The sequence below is a fragment of the Hypanus sabinus genome, chromosome 1, assembly GCF_030144855.1.
Source record: "Hypanus sabinus isolate sHypSab1 chromosome 1, sHypSab1.hap1, whole genome shotgun sequence".
NCBI classification, from domain to species: domain Eukaryota; kingdom Metazoa; phylum Chordata; class Chondrichthyes; order Myliobatiformes; family Dasyatidae; genus Hypanus; species Hypanus sabinus.
The window spans coordinates 125,045,570-125,065,484 of NC_082706.1; the positions used below are offsets into that span (position 1 = coordinate 125,045,570).

Here is a 19,915-nt window from a genome sequence, read left to right on the forward strand (position 1 = left end):
TTTTTTTTGTTATTTCATTGGTGGGATATGGCCCAGCATGTCCCTCATAGAATCAAAGCAGGCACCAACACTGGTTCAATGAGAAAATGCAAAAGAGAATACCTGGAGCAGCCCTTTGGCAAAATTAAAGGTACAGAGACAAAGGCGCTTTACAGGGCCATGTGTATGCAAAAGACAGATAAGCAAGTTCTGAAGAAGGTTCTTGGCCCAAACCTCAACTATCTATTAATTTCCATAGATGCTGCCTGACCTGCTGAGTTCCTCCAGCATTTTGCGTGTGTTTTCCCCAACCAAATGATCAAATTAAATCTACTGTTCTGCCTCTTCCATTTATGAATGACTCAAATGAATAACAGGAGGAGAAAACTCTAATAAGCTTGTTCCTTAAAGAAAGCAGGGTCCAGCAAGTATGCCAAAGACTGAAGCTTTATAAGCAACTTCTCCTTATAACTCAAGCCCCCAAGTCAAAGTCTTGCAATTTTGTTCTGCATTCTTTCTAGCAAAATAAAATCTTTCCTATAATAGCGTGATCAAAGCTGTACACAATACTCCTAGTGTGCCCTCACCAATGTCTTATATAATTACAACATAACTTCCCAACTGCTGTACTTAATGGCCTGATTAATGAAAGCCAATGTGCCCTTGGTACACGACTGGACGCAGGACTCCAGTCTGAGAAATAATTCATGACCATCACCATCTACTTCTTACCATTAAGCCAATTATGAATCCAATCTGCTATCCCCCACTGGATTTTTTTTGTAACTTGTAGCCGTTTTATGCCTTGCATTTCTAGTATCTGCAAAATTTCTTGTCTTTATAAAAACATCTTTGTTTGTTTTATGCACAAAGCCATGCTAGTTGTCTCAGATTAGACTCTGTCTCTCCAAATGTTAGTAGACCCTGTCAGCCAGAATCTGGCAACAATTGTCAGCCTGGAAAGAATGATCCAATATGGCTTTCTCCTTAGATCTCCATAAACGCAGAAACTAGTCTTTGGCCAAACTAGTTTTCTCTCCACTTAACATCCAGAAACAACTGAGTTCACTGGATGCAGCAAAGGCTATGGGCTGTAATGATGAAGGCTTGTGTTCTAGAACTAGCCACAACTCTACCAGTTTGTTCCTACATTGATATAACTCTGATATCTAACACTGGTTTCTAGCTGCCTAAAATAGACTATGAGACTTGTATGGATAAAAATTTTTGAAAGGGATATGGACCAAACACTGGCAATTGGGACTAGTTTAGAAACAAATCTTGATTGACATGGATCAGTTAGGTCAAATGACTCTACATACTGTGTATTGAATTGACTTTATTACTTACATCCTTCACATACATGAGAAGTACAAATCTTTACGTTACATCCCCATCTAAATGTGCAATTTATAGTAATTTGTAATAAATAGTATATACAACAGGACAATCAATATAGCAGAGAAATACGATTATGTCAGCGTACATTAATCAGTCTGATGGCCTGGTGGAAGAAGCTGCCCCGGAACCTGTTGGTCCTGGCTTTTATGCTGCAATACCATTTCCCGGATGGTAGCAGCTGGAACAGTTTGTGTTTGGGGTGACTTGGGGGCCCCATGATCCTTCGGGCCATTTTTACACACATGTCTCTGTAAACGTCCTGAATAGTGGGATGTTCACATCTACAGATGCACTAGGCTGTCCTCACCACTCTCTACAGAGTTCTGCAATTGAGGGAAGTACAGTGCCCATACCAGGCAGTGATGCAGCCAGTCAGGATGCTCTCAATTATGCTCCTGTAGTAAGTTCCTAGGATTTGGTGACCCATACCAAACTTCTTCAACCGTCTGAGGTGAAAGAGACACTGTTGCACTTTTTTCACCACACAACCAGTATGTACAGACTACGTGACTATGATTCTATGACTATGTGGAAAATTGACCAACTATGCCCTATCAATAAAGAAAATCCAAAAAACTGGAAAAACCCATTTGACTAAATACTACTTATTACCACCTGCTTGTCCACCTCTCTATTTCAGAGTCTTCCTACCTAACTGGAAGCCAATCATGTTAATCAGACTTGCTTCCAGGCAAAGTAATTACTAAGGACAAACATACAAGCAGTGGTTAACATTTCACAGGAGAAGGTCTGAAAATCTGTTCCCAACATACAGACCATAGAACAGCACATCAGAGAAGTAGGCCATTCATTCCACTAATGCTTGCTAACTCTTGCTAATCCATTGTCTGTTCTTTCCACGGAAATTTGTAACTTTTCCTCCTTCATGTGCTTTTCCCCATTCTCATGTGAGATCCACAGTTGAATTTGTATTGGCCACTTTATCAGGAGGGTATTCCAAATCCTAAGCATTAATTGAAGGAAAAGATTTTCCTAATATTATTTCTGGTTTATAAGTCTCAAATCAACTCAGGTTCACACCCTCAGGTTATCAGTATTTCAGTTAATGGAAACAGACTTTTTTTTTCCATTGGGTCCTTATTTTGTTTTCCAAAGCACTTACTCATGCTTATGCTTATACTATTTTTAAACTTAAATCATCATAAATTAGAAAGAGGAACCGAGAATTTGCCGAGAATGATGAAGAGAGTTGGTTTCAGTGGAAACTTAACACTGCTCTCTGTTCAGGATCATGTAGTTTCTTTGCATGCCAGCAAAATACAAACATATCATTCCTACTATTTTTCACATGCAACTCTACAAAATTTGTCTTGTTTTTAAAGCAGCAGTACAATCTGATTCTGGCTCTACCTCCTTCCTTTCCAGTTCTGATAAAGGGCCAAAATGTTGACTCTTTATTCCTCTCTATAGATAACTGCTGACCTCCTGAGTTCCTCCGGCATTGTGTGCTTTACTCCACATTTCCGCCATCTGCAGAATGTCCATTGTAGAAGACCATATTTAGCTACCATAGAACTGAAAGAGACAAGGGAGAGGATTTAAGATCCTTTCCTAAATTCCATAAGGTAGCTGTGTTTGAGGGGCATGCACCATCTGACAAATTCTATCAGTCCATGTTTAAGTGAACAGGAGACATTATTCATCTTCAGGGCTATTTAAGGTAATTTCTTTTTTAGAACATACATTGGAAATTTGAGCTGTGTATGATCTTACAAGATTTATTAAGATGGCTGGAAAGGGAGACAGATAAGCAGTTTCAGTTGATAGGTCATACATGGAGTGCCAAAATTTGAAATTTACCCCTACTTAACTAATAATGCATGCAGAATATGGACAAAAAAATCAAAAATCAGTGAATGCTGGAAATCTGGAATTTCAAAATGCTATCTGTGTACAGCCCTATTCTGAACCAGAATGAAAAACCAGATTTGAATAGGAGCTAGAGGTGAAAGAATTGATGACTTTGTGGCCAAGTTTGCAGATAATCAAAAAGTAAGTGGAGGGGCAGGTAGTTTTGAGGAAGGGTGGTGTCTGTAGAAAGTCTTGGATAGATTAAGAGAATGGGCAAAGCTGTCAAACATTCCACACAAGTAAACCCTTTCATTTCCAGAATCATTCTCGTGAACCTCCTCTGGACTCTGTCAGATGACAACACAATCCTTCAGAAATATGCAGCCCAAAACCATTGACAATACTCTAAGTACGGCCTGACTAGTATCTTATAAACGCTCAGCATTATTTCCTTGCTTTTATATTCTATTCCCCTTGAAAATAAATGCCGAAATTGCATTCTTTACTACAGACTCAACCTGTAAATTAACCTCTGGGAGTTTTGCATGAGGACTCCTAAGTTGTTCTGTACCTCTGATGTTTGAAACTGCTCCCTATTTAGATAATAATCCTCATTATTGTTCCTTTTACCAAAATGCAACACTTGCAACACTGTATTCCATCTGCCAATTTTTTGCTCATTCTTCCAATTTGTCCAAGTCCCACTGCAACTGCATTACTTCTTCAGCACTACCTACCCCTCCATCTATCTTCATATCATCCACCAACTTTTCCACAAAGCCATCAATTCCATTGCCTAAATTTTTCACAAGCAATGTGAAAAATAGCTGTCCCAATACAGACCTCTGAAGAACAGCACTAGTCACCGGCAGCCAACCAGAAATGGCCCCTTTTATTGGCAATCGCTGCCTCCTGCCTGTCAACCAATATACTATCCATGGCAGTATCTTTCCTGTAATGCCGTAGGATTTTATCTTGTTAAACAGCCTTATATATGGCACCTTATCAAATGCCTTCCTAAAATCCAAGTAAATTACTTCCACTGCCTCTGTTTTCTCCACTTGTAACTTCCTCAAGGAACTCTGACAGATTTATCAGGCAAGATTTCCCTTTACGGAAACCATGCTGACTCTAACTTATTTTATCACTAGTGTCCAAGTACCCCAAAATCTTAACCTTAGTAACAGACTCCAATACTTTTGCAGCCACTAAGGTTGGGCAAGCTGGCCTATAATTTCCTTTCTTTTGCCTTCCTCCCTTCTTAAAGAGTGGAGTCCCCCAGTCCTCCAGGACCATGCCAGGATCAAGTTATTCTTGAAAGATCATTGACCAATGCATACTTTATCTCTTCAGCAAGCTCCCTCAGGACCCTGGGTCCAGGTGACTTATCCAAAGGTGACTTTGAGTTTGCCTAGCACTTCCTCCTTTGTAATAGCAATGGCATTCACTCCTGCTCCCTGACACTCACAGACCTCTGGCACACTGTCATCCACAGGGAAGACAGATGCAAAATACCCATTAAGTTCATCTGTCATTTCTTTGTCCCCCATTACTACCTCACCAGCGTCATTCTCCAGTGGTCCAAAGTCAACTCTCATCACCCTTTTACTTTTTATATAACTGAAAATTCTTTTGGTATCCTGCTTTATATTATTGGCTAGTCTGCCCTCATATTCATCTTTTCCCTTCTTATAACTTTTTTAGTTGCCTTTTGTTGAATTTTAAAATCTTCACAGTCATTCAACTTCTCACTCTCTTTTGGTACCTCATATGCTCTTTCCTTGGCTCTTATGCAGTCCTTAACTTCATTCGTCAGCCACGGTTGCCTACCCCTACAATATAAGAACTTTTTCCTCTGTGGGAGATAACTATCCTGTGCCTTGTGAACTATTCCCAGGAACTTCAGCCAACTCTGCTCTGCCGTCATCCTCACCAGTATCCTCCTCCGATCCAGCTAGGGAAGCTCCTCTCTCATGCCTCTGTAATTCTCTTTATTCCAATGCAATACAGATACTTGTTAGTTGTGCTTCTCCCTCTCAAAGTGCAGTATGATATTATGATTATATTATGATCACTGGCTCCTAAGGGCTCCTTTACATTATACTCCCTAATAAGTTCTGGGTTATTACATAACACCCAATCTAAGATAGCCTTTCCCTGAGTAGGCTCAAGCACAAGCTGCTCTAAAAAAAGCCATCTTGTAGGTGCTCAACAAATTCCCTCTCTTGTGATCCGACACCAACCTGATTTTCCCAATCCCCTTGCACATTGAAGTCCCCCATTACAATTGGATCATTACCCTTATTACATGCCTGTGTAGGAGAGTGGTCGAATTCTGTCCTTAATCTTTCCAAGCATCATCTTTTGATCACCTCTGTATTCAGCTGCTGTGTTTTTCTTTCGATTAGTTTCCAGAGTTACTAAATGTAACAGGAGTAAATTCAGAAATCAGAGGTGCAAAGGAACTTGGGAATTGTGGTGCAGAATTCCCTAAGTATTAAATTAGAGGCTGAGTCCATAATAAAGAAGGCAAATGCAGTGTTCGCATTCATTTTGAGAGGACTAGAATATTGAGTTCTCGAGTTCAAGGTGAATTTTAGTTGTCATTCAATCATACTTGAATACCTTTGAATACAGCCAAATGAAACAGCATTACTCCAAGGGCCAAGGTACAAAAGACAGTCATTCCCAGCATAAGGCAAACATAGCATATATAAGACACACAAAATAAATAGACCAAGTCCCCCAGTCCATGAATGTTGCAGCAGTCTGCAGTCAAACAGAATACATCTTGCCTTTTGCCAAGCAAACACTGGAGAACAGCACTGACTGCAGCGTGTATGTCATACCCCACCACCTCCAGCACGCCGCTGGAGCACACAGATTCCGGCACTTTCTCTTGGGCGGCTGCAAACTGGCAGCTGCGCAGCCTGAGGCCTCACTAATGACCAAGGCCAGGCAGCTCCCCCGCTGTTCACCAATAAACCAGAGAATTGGACTGGCAGCATTTTGCATTAACAGTGTCCAACAGGGTCTCGCAATGACAAGAGAAGTGACTAAGATGATCACTCACTGTTAGACCGCACACCTCCCTCACACACCCACTCCAACACCTCTCTGATGTCGGCAGCAGAACGATCAGCAACAAGTCTAGCTCCTTCAGTTTCATCGTTAACGAGTAACTCACTGATGAGGTACACCTGCAGTACTTTAAGTTCTTAATGTCCAACAGAGTTACATGATTGTAAAAAGATGCATTTAAAAAAGACAATTACGGACAGGAGAAAATCTGCAGATGTCAAAAATCCGAGCAAAATACATAAAATGCTGGAGGAATTCAGCAGGGCAGTCAGCATCTATGAAAAATAGTACAGTCCACATTTCAGCCCAAAATGTTGACTGTACTTTTTTTCCATAGGTGCTGCCTGGCCTGCTGAGTTCCTCCAGCATTGTGCGTGCTTTTTAAAAAAATAACACCTTTGATTGGCTTCATAAAAGCTGCTGCATTTAACTGCACCACCATCTTATCGGAACAAAAGCAGGCCCAGGAAGGAAAGGGTTAATGTATGAGAAGTGTTTCATGGCCATAGAGCTGTACTCATTAGAGTTTAGAAGAATGAGGGGGGGATCTCACTGATAGGCCTGGAGTGGATGTGGAGAGCATGTTTCCAATAGTGAGGGAGTCTAGGACCAGAGGGCGCAGTCCCTTTAAAGCACAGATAAACAGAATTTCTTTAGCCAGAGGGTGGTGAATCTGTGGAATTCATTGCCACAGATGGCTAAGACATTGGGTATATTTAATGTAGAGGTTGTTAGTTTCTTGATTAGTAAGGATGTCAAAAGATACGGGAAGGAGGCCGGAGAGTGGGTTTGAGAGGGAAAATAAATGAGCCATGATCAAATGATGGAGCAGACTTTGTGGGCTGACTTGCCTAATTACTTCTATGTCTTATGGTCTTATTCTGAGCCTCCAGAGAAAAATAACACACTATCCAAAGGAGAAAAATTTGTTACTATTATATATGATATTACTTTAGCAAAGCAGGCACTTTAATAAGGAAATTACATGAAAAATAAAGAGAAACAGTCAAATATAACTCACTCTCACAAAGGTTGGTTGAAGCAGCAAACATATTCACATGTACAAGGTCCCTGGATGAGCTGGTGATGTACCAGGACCTCAAACTGCTTTGCACTAAGGGCAGAAGAGTGCAATGAGTCTAAAGTGCTCCTTTTCATCTAGTATGGATACAATGGGTCAAATGGCCTCTTTCTGTGCTATAAATCTAAATGGTTCTATGATTCAATGATCGTTAAAGGTGATAAGCAGAGTGAACAGATCAGACTAAGAAATTATTTTATCAATCTACCTAAAAGCTGACAGAACAGCAGCTTAGCTGCACCCGTACACCACTCCAATTCAATCTACTTCTCACAGAGAATAAAACCAGGCTAACTTTGCAAAGATTCTCCTATCAACATTCCAGTGGAACCTTTTCCAACAGTCTTCAATGCATAGGCTAGATTAAAACCTTTCCTTGAAAAGAATGTTTTGAAAGGCTGTGGCCAGCTCAAAAAATAAGCAAGACTTAAGATTTCAAAGTTTTAAGCTAGATTAAAAGACTTGGAAAACATTGATTGAGCACATTGCTAAAGTGTTAATTTGAAAACTGACATGGTGATACAGTTCCTGTGGCATAAAGCCAAAACAACATCAATTATACATTTTCATTACAAACAGCCACTTTTTTTCTGGTGTTACAGTTATATCCTGAATTCACTTATTTCTCACTTCTGATAACTGATCTCTTTACAAGTTTTGTGAACTATTTCTGTAGAAGCTGTATGTGGAGTTTATAATATTATTCCTATAACTAAAAAGCTGTTAATTCCAATTTTTCACTTTTATACATTTCATTAATTTAAATTTTCTTTGGTTTATACTTTAGTGGTTTAAGTTTATTTGCATTAATTCTCCAGCCCTGGAGAGTCTGTGGGTTGTAAGCAGTTCACAGCAGTTTACCAAAGCAGTGCAGACTTGAAGAAAAAAGAAAGGTCTGACGTCAACTGCCTCTAAATCATCCCTGAGTTCCCCTAAGCTGGTCAAAGGCAAGTCCGAAACGATGCACTGTGTGTCACATCATTAAACATCTGAATTACAGACAGAACCAGCTGCTCACATTGAAGTCGACTGAAAGTAAGTTTTTCTAATGTGCACTTTGTAAGAAAAGTTCTAAAAGGACATTTTATGAAAATAATATTTCTGCCTATTTTAAAATTCAGAACTAAAAGTCTCACAATTTGTAAGGTCTTTGTTTCTTAATGAAACAAAACAGGCTTGTTTTTAGAAGTAAGCTTAAGTAGTAGTTTGTAATAAATTAAGATTTAAAGAGTTCAGTACTTATTTTGCCAGTTATTACATGGTGCTGCACTACAGTTTCAATGTTAGACATGCTGACTGTGATATACAATTAAGTATACTGTAGACTGTAAAACTGGAGTCTCTCAGTAAATCGACATATTAAGTAATACTTTACATTAATTATATAATGGACATTATTTCCAAATCTGTCAATTTGATTACACTTCCCAGCATTGACTATCAAAGAGAACATCGTATCATCTTTTGCTTATTATGTCACTTCTAAGTTTTTCATTTAAGAGTATTATCAGCATTGAAGCATTTTCCGTTAGTGATAAAAACAAGACAAATAACCTCTGGATATCCATTAACTTTTCCTTTTCAGTTACTGCAAATCAAATGAGCTCCGGTCTGTAGTGAAAGCTGTTGGTAAATGTAGTAGGACATTTGTTATAACCACAAGAGAAAAATAAATAAATGAAAAGGTAGATGAACAAAGATTTTAATATGCCTTTGTAAGAACTGTGGTAATTATGTCAAAAGTGAAGAGAGTTTCAAACTCTGATGTAAAAGCATTAATGGCTGAGCAAAGAAACTGGTAGAGAGTGCTTAATATTTCTAGGCAGTGTGCAAGTCAATGGTGGTTTTGAGATGGAAGATGAAGTGGAGCTAGACGGAGTTGCTAATTGATTGCTAATTGAAGTCGGAAAGTAAGATTGCTCAGAAAACGTGAGGGAAATTACTGGACTTAACTTTGAGTGATGAACTGGAGCACTGTGTTTGAAGTTAAGTTTGTGCAGGAAATGAGAACAACCTGGAGAAAAATTGACGAATATAATCTAGCGGTGATGAATGTATGGACTTCAACTTTAGCAGATGATGGAAATTGATTTGTAAATAAATGTTCAGCATTTGTTTATCATTATCACAGACAAAGATGATTTTAATATCTCAGGCAGCTTGTTTCAGTCTGAAGGGTAGCTGCTTGATGAAAATGTTGCTGGTTGCAACTCCGATTTATAAAAACTAGCAGATTTCCTGGAACATCACAGCAGCCTTTCAATATAGATCATGATAACTTTAAGTTTCCTGAGTCTCCTCAAAACTCCCACAATCTCTCCACTATTCCCACCACATTTATCCCCCTGAGCTGCTGGGCATTCAGGCTGGAACTTGGAGAGGACTCTCAGGGTCATCTAAGCACATTTCTAATTTCTAATAAATCCATGTAACAGAGGAGCAGAATTAGGCATAGTTATGGCAGCACATAGCGATCCTGTAGCCGTGATAAAGACATCTGGATTTTGCCTCCCAAGAGCCAGGTTCAGAGATTTCTCAGCTCGGGTCCACAGCATTCTAAGGGGGAAGAGTGAACACAGAAGTCGTGACACATATTCTGCCAGTAACATAGGTAGGAAATAGGAGGAAGTCCTGAAGAGAGATTTTAGGGAATTAGGTAGAAAGATGTAAAGCAGGACCTCCAGGGTAGTAATCTCTGGATTGGTGCCCTTGCCTGATGCCAGTCAGAGTAAGAAAAGGATGTTTTGGTAGATGTATGTGTGGCTGACGAACTGGAGCAGAGGCAGGTTTTCAGATTACTCGATGATTGGGATCTCTCCTGGGGATGGTATGATCTGTACAAAAAGGACAAGTTACACCTGAACCCGAGGGGGACCAATATTCTTGCAGTCAGGTTTGCTAGAGCTGTGGAGGAAAGTTTAAACTAATTTAGCAGGGCAATGAGAACCAGAATTATAGGGCTGGGGATGGGGCAGTTGGTATACAAGAAGCTGCCATGTGTAGTGAGACTGTGAGGAAGGACAGGCAGATGACTGGGCAAAATTGCAGTCAGTAGGATGAGTTGAAGCATAAAATGGGGGCAAAATCAAAAAAAGTGATGAGAACAGGAGTGAAGGTGTTATATTTGAATACTCACAGTATAGGGAATAAGACAGATAATCCTGAGGCACCAAGAGAGATTGGCAGGTATGATGTTGTGGGCATCACAGAGCTGTGACTGAAAGAAGATCATTGTTGCAAGCATAACACCTTGTATCAAAAGGACAGGCAGGTAGGCAGAGGGGAGGGGGTGGTTCTGTTGGTGAAAGATGATATCAAATCCTTGGAAAGAGGTGACATAGGATGAGAAGTTATAGAATCCTGGATAAAGTTAAGAAACTGCAAGGGTGAAAATACTTTGGTGGGAGTTGTATACATGCCTTCAAATAATAGCCAGGATGTGGGATACAAATAACAACGGGAGATAGAAAGGGCATGTTAGAAGGTAAAGTTATGATGGTCATGGGGGATTTCCACGTGCAGGTAGGTTGAGAAAATCAGGTTGGAAGTGGATTCCAAGAGAAGGAATTTGTAGAATGTATACGAGATAAATTTTTAGAACAGCTTGTGGTTGAGCCCACTAAGGGAAAGTCAATTCTGGATTGGGTGTTAAGTAATAAATCAAATTTGATTAGGGTGTTTAAGATAAAGGAACCCTTAGAAAATAGTGATCATAATATGGTAGAATTCACCCTGAAGTTTCAGAAAGAGAAAATGAAATTAGATGTATCAGTATTAGAGTGGAGCAAAGGGCATGAGAGAGGAAATGTCCAAAGTTGATTGGAAGGGGACACCAGCAAGGATGATTGCAGAACAACAATGGCTGAAGTTTCTGGGGACAATTTGGAAGGCGCAAGATAAATACATCCCAAAGGTGCAGAGGTATTCTAAAGGGAAGATGAAGTAACTGTGGCTAAAATGGAGAATTAAAGACAGGATAAAAAGAAAAGAAAGGGCACTTAATATAGCAAAAGTTTTGTGGATTGGGAAGCTTTTAAAAACCAAGAGAAGGCAACAAAAAAAATGGGGGACAAAGAAATAACAGAGGAACTTAATAAGTATTTTGTGTCACTATGGAAAACATTAGCAGAATGCTAGGAAGTTGAGAGTGTCAAGGGATAGAAGTGAGTGTTGTTGCTATAACTAAGGAGAAGATGCTTGGAATGCTGAAAAGTTTGAAGGCACAGTAGATAAGTCACCCATGCCAGATAGTCTACATCCCAGGGCTCTGAAAGTGGCAGCTGAAAGATTCTGAAGGTATTAGTAATGCTCTTTTAAGAATCACTAGTTCATGGAATGGTTCTGGAGGACTGAAAAATTGCTAACGTCACTCCACTCTTTAAGAAGGGAGGGAGGCAGAAGAAAATAAATTAAAGGCCAGTTAGCATGACATCAGTTAGGAAGATCTTGGAGACCATTATTAAGAATGAGGTGTTCTTGGAGGGACATGCTAAAATAGGGCAAAGTCAGCATGGTTTCCTTAAGGAGTAATCCTGCCTGACAGATCTGATGGGATTAATTGAGGAAATAACAGGCTAGACAGACAAAGGAGAGTAATGGGATGTTCCTTAATTGGATTTTCAGAAGGCCTTTAATAAGATGTCACAATGAGGCTGTTTCATGAGATAAGAGCCTATGGTATTATAGGAAAGATACTACAATGTATAGAAGATAGGCTGACTGGCAGGATAAAAAAGGGTAGGGAAAAAGGATGCCATTTCTGATTGGCTACCAATGACTAGTGGTATTCTGCTCAGTGTAGGGACCACGTCTTTTCACGTTATATAGCAATGATTTGGACAATGGAATTGGTGGCCTTGAGGTCATTTTTTTGGACAATACAAAGATAAGTGGAGGGGAAAATAGTGCTGAGGAAGCAAAGAGTCTGTAGAAGGACTTTGACAGAATGGGAGAATGGGTAAAGAAGTGGCAGATGTAGGGTAGTGTATGATCATATGCTTTGGTAGAAGGAATAAAAGCAAAGACTATTACCTAAACTGGGAGAAAATTCATAAATCAGAGGCAGGAGGAGACTTGGGAGTCCTTGTGCAGAATAATGCCAACATAATGATGCTATCTGCACTGAAAAATATACAGGATTCACTATAGACTGTTGATACTGGAATATAGAAAAACAAAAAAATGTGCTGAAGGAGGTCAGCAGGTTGAGCAGTATCTATGGGAAAAAAGGAACTGCCAATGCTTCAGGTCAAAACTCAATCATCCTTTTTCTCCTACAGATGCTGCTTAATCTGCTGAGTTAACTGCTACTAAAAACTATACACTTCAGCTAGCATTATTCTGAAATAAACCTATAATTGTTCATAACTTAATGTCAGTTTCAATAAAAAGGAAGACCTTTGCATTTTATGACTAGTGACTGAAGACGGCAAATTGGGTGCAACCTGTGTGATTAGAACGCTAGCTGAGGTCAGATATTTGTGGAGACTGCAGATTTCATAAAGGAAATTAATTTTGATGAGGGGGAGAGGAGACAATGTTTAGAATCATGCATGCAGATGAAGAGATGGTAGCAACTTAGTTCAGTAACTCAGTCCTTCAAACTGAAGGACCAGATGATTTCCTTAATCTGATGTCAAATGCAGAACAGAGATTCCAGGAGAGGAACAGTGAAGAACACAATTGCTGTCAAAAGTTGCACATCTCTAGCTGGACTAGTAGTTATGACTAGTTACTAATTGTTCTTCAAAAGGTGACGTTGAGAGAGTTTTTGAACTGTTGGCCTATGTATAGTTAAACAAGTAGAGTCATAGGGTCAGAGAGTCATAGAGCACTGCAGCACAGCAACAGGCCCTTCAGCCTGTCTAGTCTGTGCCAAACAAAAATAATCTCACAAAAGTAGGCAAATACAAGGTTTGGGCCTGGCAACAATGATGGATCAGCCAGGAGCAGACATTATTTAGAGAAGAACTAGTAAGTGATGGAGTTTCTACATGACAAACGCCAGTTGTAACACAAGAATCAATACTGGAACTGCTGTTGTTGGTGAGATATGTAAATGATTTGGATAAAAGTGTAGGTGGGCTGATTAGTAAGTTTGTAGATGACACTATAACTGGCAGATGTTGGTACTGCGGAAGGTTGTCAACAGATTCAGTGTTATATAGAGTAATTGGAGATACGGGCAGAGAAATGGCTGACGGAGTTTCGTACAGAAAAATATGAGGTGTTGCACTTATGAAGTCAATTGCAAGAGGAGAGTTTACAATAAATGACAGAACCCTGAGGAGCACTGATGTTGAGAGGGATCTTTGTGCAAGTCCATTGCTCTCTGAGAGTGGCAGTGCAAGTGAATAGGTTGATAAGGTGCATTGCATACTTGCCTTCATTTGTCAAGGTGTTGAATATAAAAGTCAAGAAGCAATGACACAGCTGTATGAAACTTGGTTAGGTTACATTTGGACATTGTGTGCAGTCTGGTCACTGTATTACAGGAGGAAAATGAAGCCTTTGGAAAGGGCACATTGCTTGGATTAGATAGTATTAGTTACAAGAAAGGCTGGAAAACTTGGTGTGTCAGACTAAGGGATAAACTGACAGAAGTATATAAAATTATGAGAGGTCAAATAGGGTAGATAGAATCTATTACTATGGTGGGAATATCAATGACTAGAGAGCATAGATTTAAAGTGAGAGGAGATTTACAAGTATTTTACACAGAGAGTAAGTAGTAGGTGTCTGGAATTCACTGCTGGGGATGTGGTGGAAGACATGATAACAATTAGATCAGTTTAGATTAGTATCTTGGTTGGCACAGACATCCTGGGCCAAAAGGCCAGTTCCTGTGCGGTACTGTTATACATTCTATGGTCTAATTATATTATAGTCAATATATCTGGCTCACTTGCATAAACACATTTTTGTATTTATTTTATATTGTGTCTCAAGAGTGACGCACAAGCCAATTGTGACCGTAACTTCATTTCTTCTCTGTTTTGTTCTGTTGTTTTTCTCTGTTGTGGTAAAAAGTCAGACAGAAAAACAGCATGTGCTCTCACTATAGGTCAGAAGTTGTCCAAATATGATAACATGAAAAGCAAAGAATATATATCCTATAAAATCAAAATAAAAGCAGTAAATGTTGGAAACATTCATCATGTTAAGAAGCATCTGCGGTGAAGGAAATAGAATTAATGCTCCAGGTGAGTAATCTTTCATCGGAACTGCTGATGCTGCCTGATCTGCTGAGTACTCCCACCATTCCCTGCTTTTACTTCAGCCCTTATGATAAGGTTACTTAATTACTCATCTCTCTGACATTTCGATATACAGTATATACTGTATATACACACATAATTTCTTTGTTCACTTTTACTATGTCTTTCTCTGTCATGTGCACCCAGTCACCTCTGTTTCTCCCAATCCTATCAACCATTATTCATTTTGTGGCATTCTTGTTCAGAAACACAGTACTATGGGTACACGTCACATGCCGAGTTCAAGACTTGACCCCAAAAACTTGAACACCCACTCCAGTTCACCAGTACTGGTAGGGCTGATCTTAAATTAGCCAAAGCCCTGGTCTTCTCAAGGAATGCTAGTATCTCCTCCAAAAGTGGCAAGAGTTCAAGAACCTACTGCAATTCCATTCAGTTCCATTCTCCTCCAGCACTGGTGACCAAAACCAACATTTCTGTCCTTCAGTCCCACACAGATGCACAGTTCTTCTCTTTTACTCAGCTTTACAAATGTTCTCAAACATGCTCAATCGCTCTTCTTTTTTCACGCTCCCTTAGTCTCTGCCGTTCCTTTTCCATTTCCACATTATCGTTACTCTTTTAGTGTGCAAAAACTTGTGGTCCTAAAATTCCAGCAAGCTCCTTTAACTATCCTGTTAAAGGTAAAACAGGACAAGTTAGTGAACACATGGAATTGAAATAAATTCTACCAATCCCCAAAAAAGGTTATGACAGACAATAGTCATAAACTCAGAGAATTTCAAGCTCCTAAAGTTGCACATAGGTTAAAGTTTCCGTTATAGCAACAGATAAAGACAGCACAGAGAATTCATCAGTCATCTGCACACTTGGGATCCAGAATATATATTTTTAATTTATTGAGATACAGTATGGAATAAGCCCCTCAAGCCATGCTGCCCAGCAACTACCAAATTAACACTAGCCTAATCATGGGACAATTTACAGTGACCAATTAACTTACCAATCAGTACGTCTTTAGACTGTGGGAGGAAACTGGAGCACCTGGAGGAAACCCATGCGGTCATGGGGAGAACATACAAACTCCTTACAGACAACTGTATGCATCATACTACATCTCTAGGCGAATGACATTAAGCAAATGAAGGAAATTACAGAAAAGATATTAGTTAGCAGCGAGGGACATCCTAGGCCATGGCATAGCATCAGAAATGATGCAGGATTTTAACCTGAAAAGTCGACAAGTCCTAGATCTTCATCTCAGATTGTATTATCTTCATGATGCATGATCTTATGATTCTGAATTAATAATAGCCTAAGAGTGATGATGTCATATCTAGGATTTGAAGAAGGTCCTGTCAATAGTCAGAGAGAAAGTGGCAAACATAGAAATAGAGGAAGGGAAATAAAGAGAGACAATAAGTGTGATTTAGGAGAGAGAAAAGAGACAAAAAGGAAAAGGTAGCAAAGTATTAAAAATTGTAGAAAAAAGAGAATAAGTTGTGTTCACTGCATTTGAAAACTGTTGCATTGATCTTCGGAGTGAAGGACTGATGTGTTAAGATAAAAAATATTCTTCAGCTCTGAAGAATTGAATCAGCAAGATGATTGAGATAAGGAAAAGCAGAACTGATTTCAGTGCAGCATATAAAGTGTTGGGTGAGTAAAAGCCAAATTCCAGCTGATTTATCTTCACCTCTCTGGTCCATGATGCAAATAAGAAAAATTTGACTGTGAAGACAGGCATAAAATAGATTTTTTAAAATATCTGGGACCATCCTAAAACCTGCAGCTATGAGAATCCATAGTTTAATTATTCTCTTTCTCACACACGGCAGTGTGTCAGGGGCATAAATCACCCTTAACCGGATTCTTAAGGCATGAGTTACCAGCTCCAAATGGCTGTGGAGATGCTAATTCACATTAGCGTCCTCAATCCAGCAATTTCATGACATGACTAATCTCAATGGAGAGACTCACAGTGAGGTTGCAATTAATTGGCAAGGCTTACAGAGTTGGGACCAACCGCTGGTCAGAGCTCATTGATAAATCTTTGTTTCATCACAGGGTGATGGGATAATTTCTTGCAAAACAACCCTGAATTCTTCATGTACTTGCAGTTTCTGCATGGAGTTCATCAAGGGCCAGTATTTTTGTTGCTGCAAGGACCCCGAATCTTTATCAGGAAAACTTTCACAGGCACATGAAAACATGAAGCTCTTTTCAAAAATATATTGCCACATCGCATGATATTGGTGTGGTTAAAATGTTTTGCAGCTGTCACCACATTCTGAAGAGCTGTGATAAAAAGAGCTGATATAGGGGCTTGAGGGCATGTTCCATTTATTTCCAAAGTAGCTTTACAATTAAACTGCTGCTCATGCACTCTATTTCCCTTTTGCCAAATGATATCAGCAGAGAAACTGTTTCGAGCTCATGACCAAAAGTTATATTTGAAGCAACCTCAGCATTTTTAATGGCTGAGAAGAATTGCTTATTATTATAAATAAAGTAGGGACATCTAATTGAGATATGCCAGCTAGAAAGGAGAAGAACTGAGGAGACAAAGATAGTAACAACAAATGAAAGTACAAAGGAATTCACAAGGTAAAATACAAGCTTCTTATAATAATCCTCTGATATGTTGTAATAGAATCCCACACAGCACAATCTCATTCTCAGACAACAGAATGACAAACTTCCTGAAACACCTTTTTGTAAAAAGAGAAGTGTAACAAAAATCCCGTTATCCAGGCCTAAGATTTTGCCCAAAACCCTGCGTAGCTTCATCTATATTGTTAGGTCAGCTCTTTGCTCTAAATATGGAACGGTGGTACAGCAGAAAGAAAACCTTGAGAAAATTTATCTCCTTATGTTCTCTATGGAGGAAAAAGTCCTCTTGTGGAACTATGTTGATGCTTTTTGGAATCATTTCCCTTTTTAACAGCCCTTATTCTGACACATCAGCCAGGCTGACTGGCTGAAGACCTCAGAGCAGAAATGCCAGCATATACCAGTAACTCACGGGATTTACCACTCTGTTTTAAGGAAGCAAATTCTCACTAAAATGTAGCAGAGTAGAAAGTGTGTTCTTTATGAAACTACTCCAGTCTTATTTCCCAGCGCTACATTACTACACTACCAGGTTTTCTCCATGGACAGGTGGAACTTTGCAGCTTCAAAACTTTGCAGATTTGGAGGAGCAAAGTACGTTAGTGTCATTTCTTCTCCAGAGATGTTCCTTCCATTGCCCTGCTCTTTCCTATATCCTTCATATTATTGTTTTGCAAATTTTAATCTCTTTTTAAAATATGTGAAGCATTCTAATTCCATCTTCTTTCTGAAAGAGAGTTCTGTTTTGGACATGCAGCTTATGTGAAAAACATCCCTTCTCCTTTATCACCTTTAGTGATGGCCTTAAATTCACATGTACAGCACAACCACATATCTACATGCCCACGATGTCCATGCTAACTTTTTTTTCCCATCCACTCTAATCCAATTTACCCACATTAGGACCATATCTTGCTAAGACTTGCCTACTTAGATGTCTGTCTAAATGCCTCTGTACCAGATGTGTCTGATTCCGCACCTCCTTAGGCTTACTCTGTAAAAAGCTTTTTTTTGCTTTAGTACATACAAAAATACTCCAGCTATCCCAAAAATAGGCAGAATATTAATTTTCATTTTCTATTGGGTCAGTTTTGACTAAAATAAATTGGCCCACTGCACTCCCAGCTCTTAAGAAGAACAGTCTGCTTTCAGGACTGAGCCCCAGCATGTATTTTCTATCACTTTCTTATTCACTTTTACGCCTGCCTTCCAATCCATCAAATATAGCCTCTTCTCTTTCCATTTTTTCCTAACTCTGTTGCATTTTAAAACTGTCTTACTTTTCCTTGTTCTGATTAGAGGCCATTGAACTGAAATTTAACTGTGTCTCTCTCCAGGCCAGCTACCTGTTTCTTCTATTTTATTTTGGGGAAATGTTGCAATGACTCTAGAAAATATTGTTTTGTGATCAGCTTTGTAAAGTTATTTTCAGGTAGGTCATAACCGTGTGGCAGAAAATGTATCAAGTTTCCATTTCACACATACCCACAATATTACTGAACATTAAATATGTACTAATGAAAGGTATTAGGATATTCCAATATTATTCTATACACACAAATAATACACCTGAACGAGTATTATGTTTTTTGTTAGATATTAAGTGCATCAAATGGAGTTTATCGCCAATCTACTTTGAGTTGGTTACTGACCATGTATGTACAATATTGTGCAAAAAGTCTTAGGCACATATATATAGCCAAGTTGTTCAAGATTTTTGCACAATACTGTATATTTGGTAGGACTGCTCTTCAGCTGTCATACAAATAAATTACTTAACAAGCCAGAAAGTTAACCTTTGTACAACTCACTGTGATTTCACTATCTTCCCTTATCATCCTTTATGTCACATATAATCATACATTCAGACTCTCTAATGTGCCATTTACACCTATTTAAACTGTTCCCATTTTATTCCTTACTGACCTAACCATTCAAATCTGAGATATTAACACAATTACCTCAAGTATTATACCTTGAAATGGATTCCATAACTTTAAATGCCCAAAGAATTGAGATTTCCCCTTAGTCTACTGAAAGATCTCTAATTTCATCAAGGTGCCTTCCATCTGCACCTCAAACCCAGAGAAAACTATCTGCTTCTACCAGTGATAAAGGAAAATACTGATGTTGCTGAAAATCTGAAATAAAACCAAAAATGCTTGGGACACTGGGTAGAATCAGCATTCATTACAGGTCAACGTCCTTCCACAACATCCTGTTATCTTTATCTTGTTCGAGTAAGATACTGCAGTACATTCAGTAACTTAGATGGACAAAGTGCTTTATTAAAACAGTTGGAGAAAAAAGAGAGAACATTTTCTGCTGCATGTCTGCCTTGCCTCAGAGAAAGCCAGTTCTGTGTAGTTGTACATCAAAAATTTCTAGCTGCAACATTGTGAACATTTGATCACATTTGATCACCCCAGTGTTGCATATGTTTCATTATTTCTTTAATAATTAAAAGACTACTGTGAGAAAATAAACATTCAAAATAACAGTCTAGTCGCTGTGCACTTCTCTTTGACATGTCTTCCAGGCAGTAGGATTAATGGATAAACTCTCCAGAACTGGTCCTAACTTGTTTTTTTATCTCTGTTCTGTGCTGAGTTTTCACTCCTATTAAATAACTGTTTTGAAACTTATCCTCACACTGCACTCATTCACCCCAGTGGTTGCTCACTTCATGATGTGATCTCTTCCATGCAGATTCGTAATTATTTAGAGAGGG

The 19,915-nt window shown here is 39.0% G+C and overlaps 1 protein-coding gene and 1 long non-coding RNA gene across 2 annotated transcripts in view; one reads left to right on the forward strand and one right to left on the reverse strand.

The window, feature by feature from the left end:
- The window catches only part of LOC132378981 (uncharacterized), a 117,368-nt gene that overhangs the window by 32,124 nt on the left and 65,329 nt on the right, over positions 1 to 19,915 (reverse strand). The gene's annotated exons all lie outside the window — the stretch shown is intronic.
- Positions 8,033 to 19,915, forward strand: part of LOC132378847 (G-protein coupled receptor 20-like) — a 34,727-nt gene continuing 22,844 nt past the window's right edge. The window contains exon 1 of the mRNA XM_059946135.1: positions 8,033 to 8,389. The gene's annotated coding sequence lies outside the window, so the exon portion shown is untranslated. The remainder of the gene's footprint in view (positions 8,390 to 19,915) is intronic.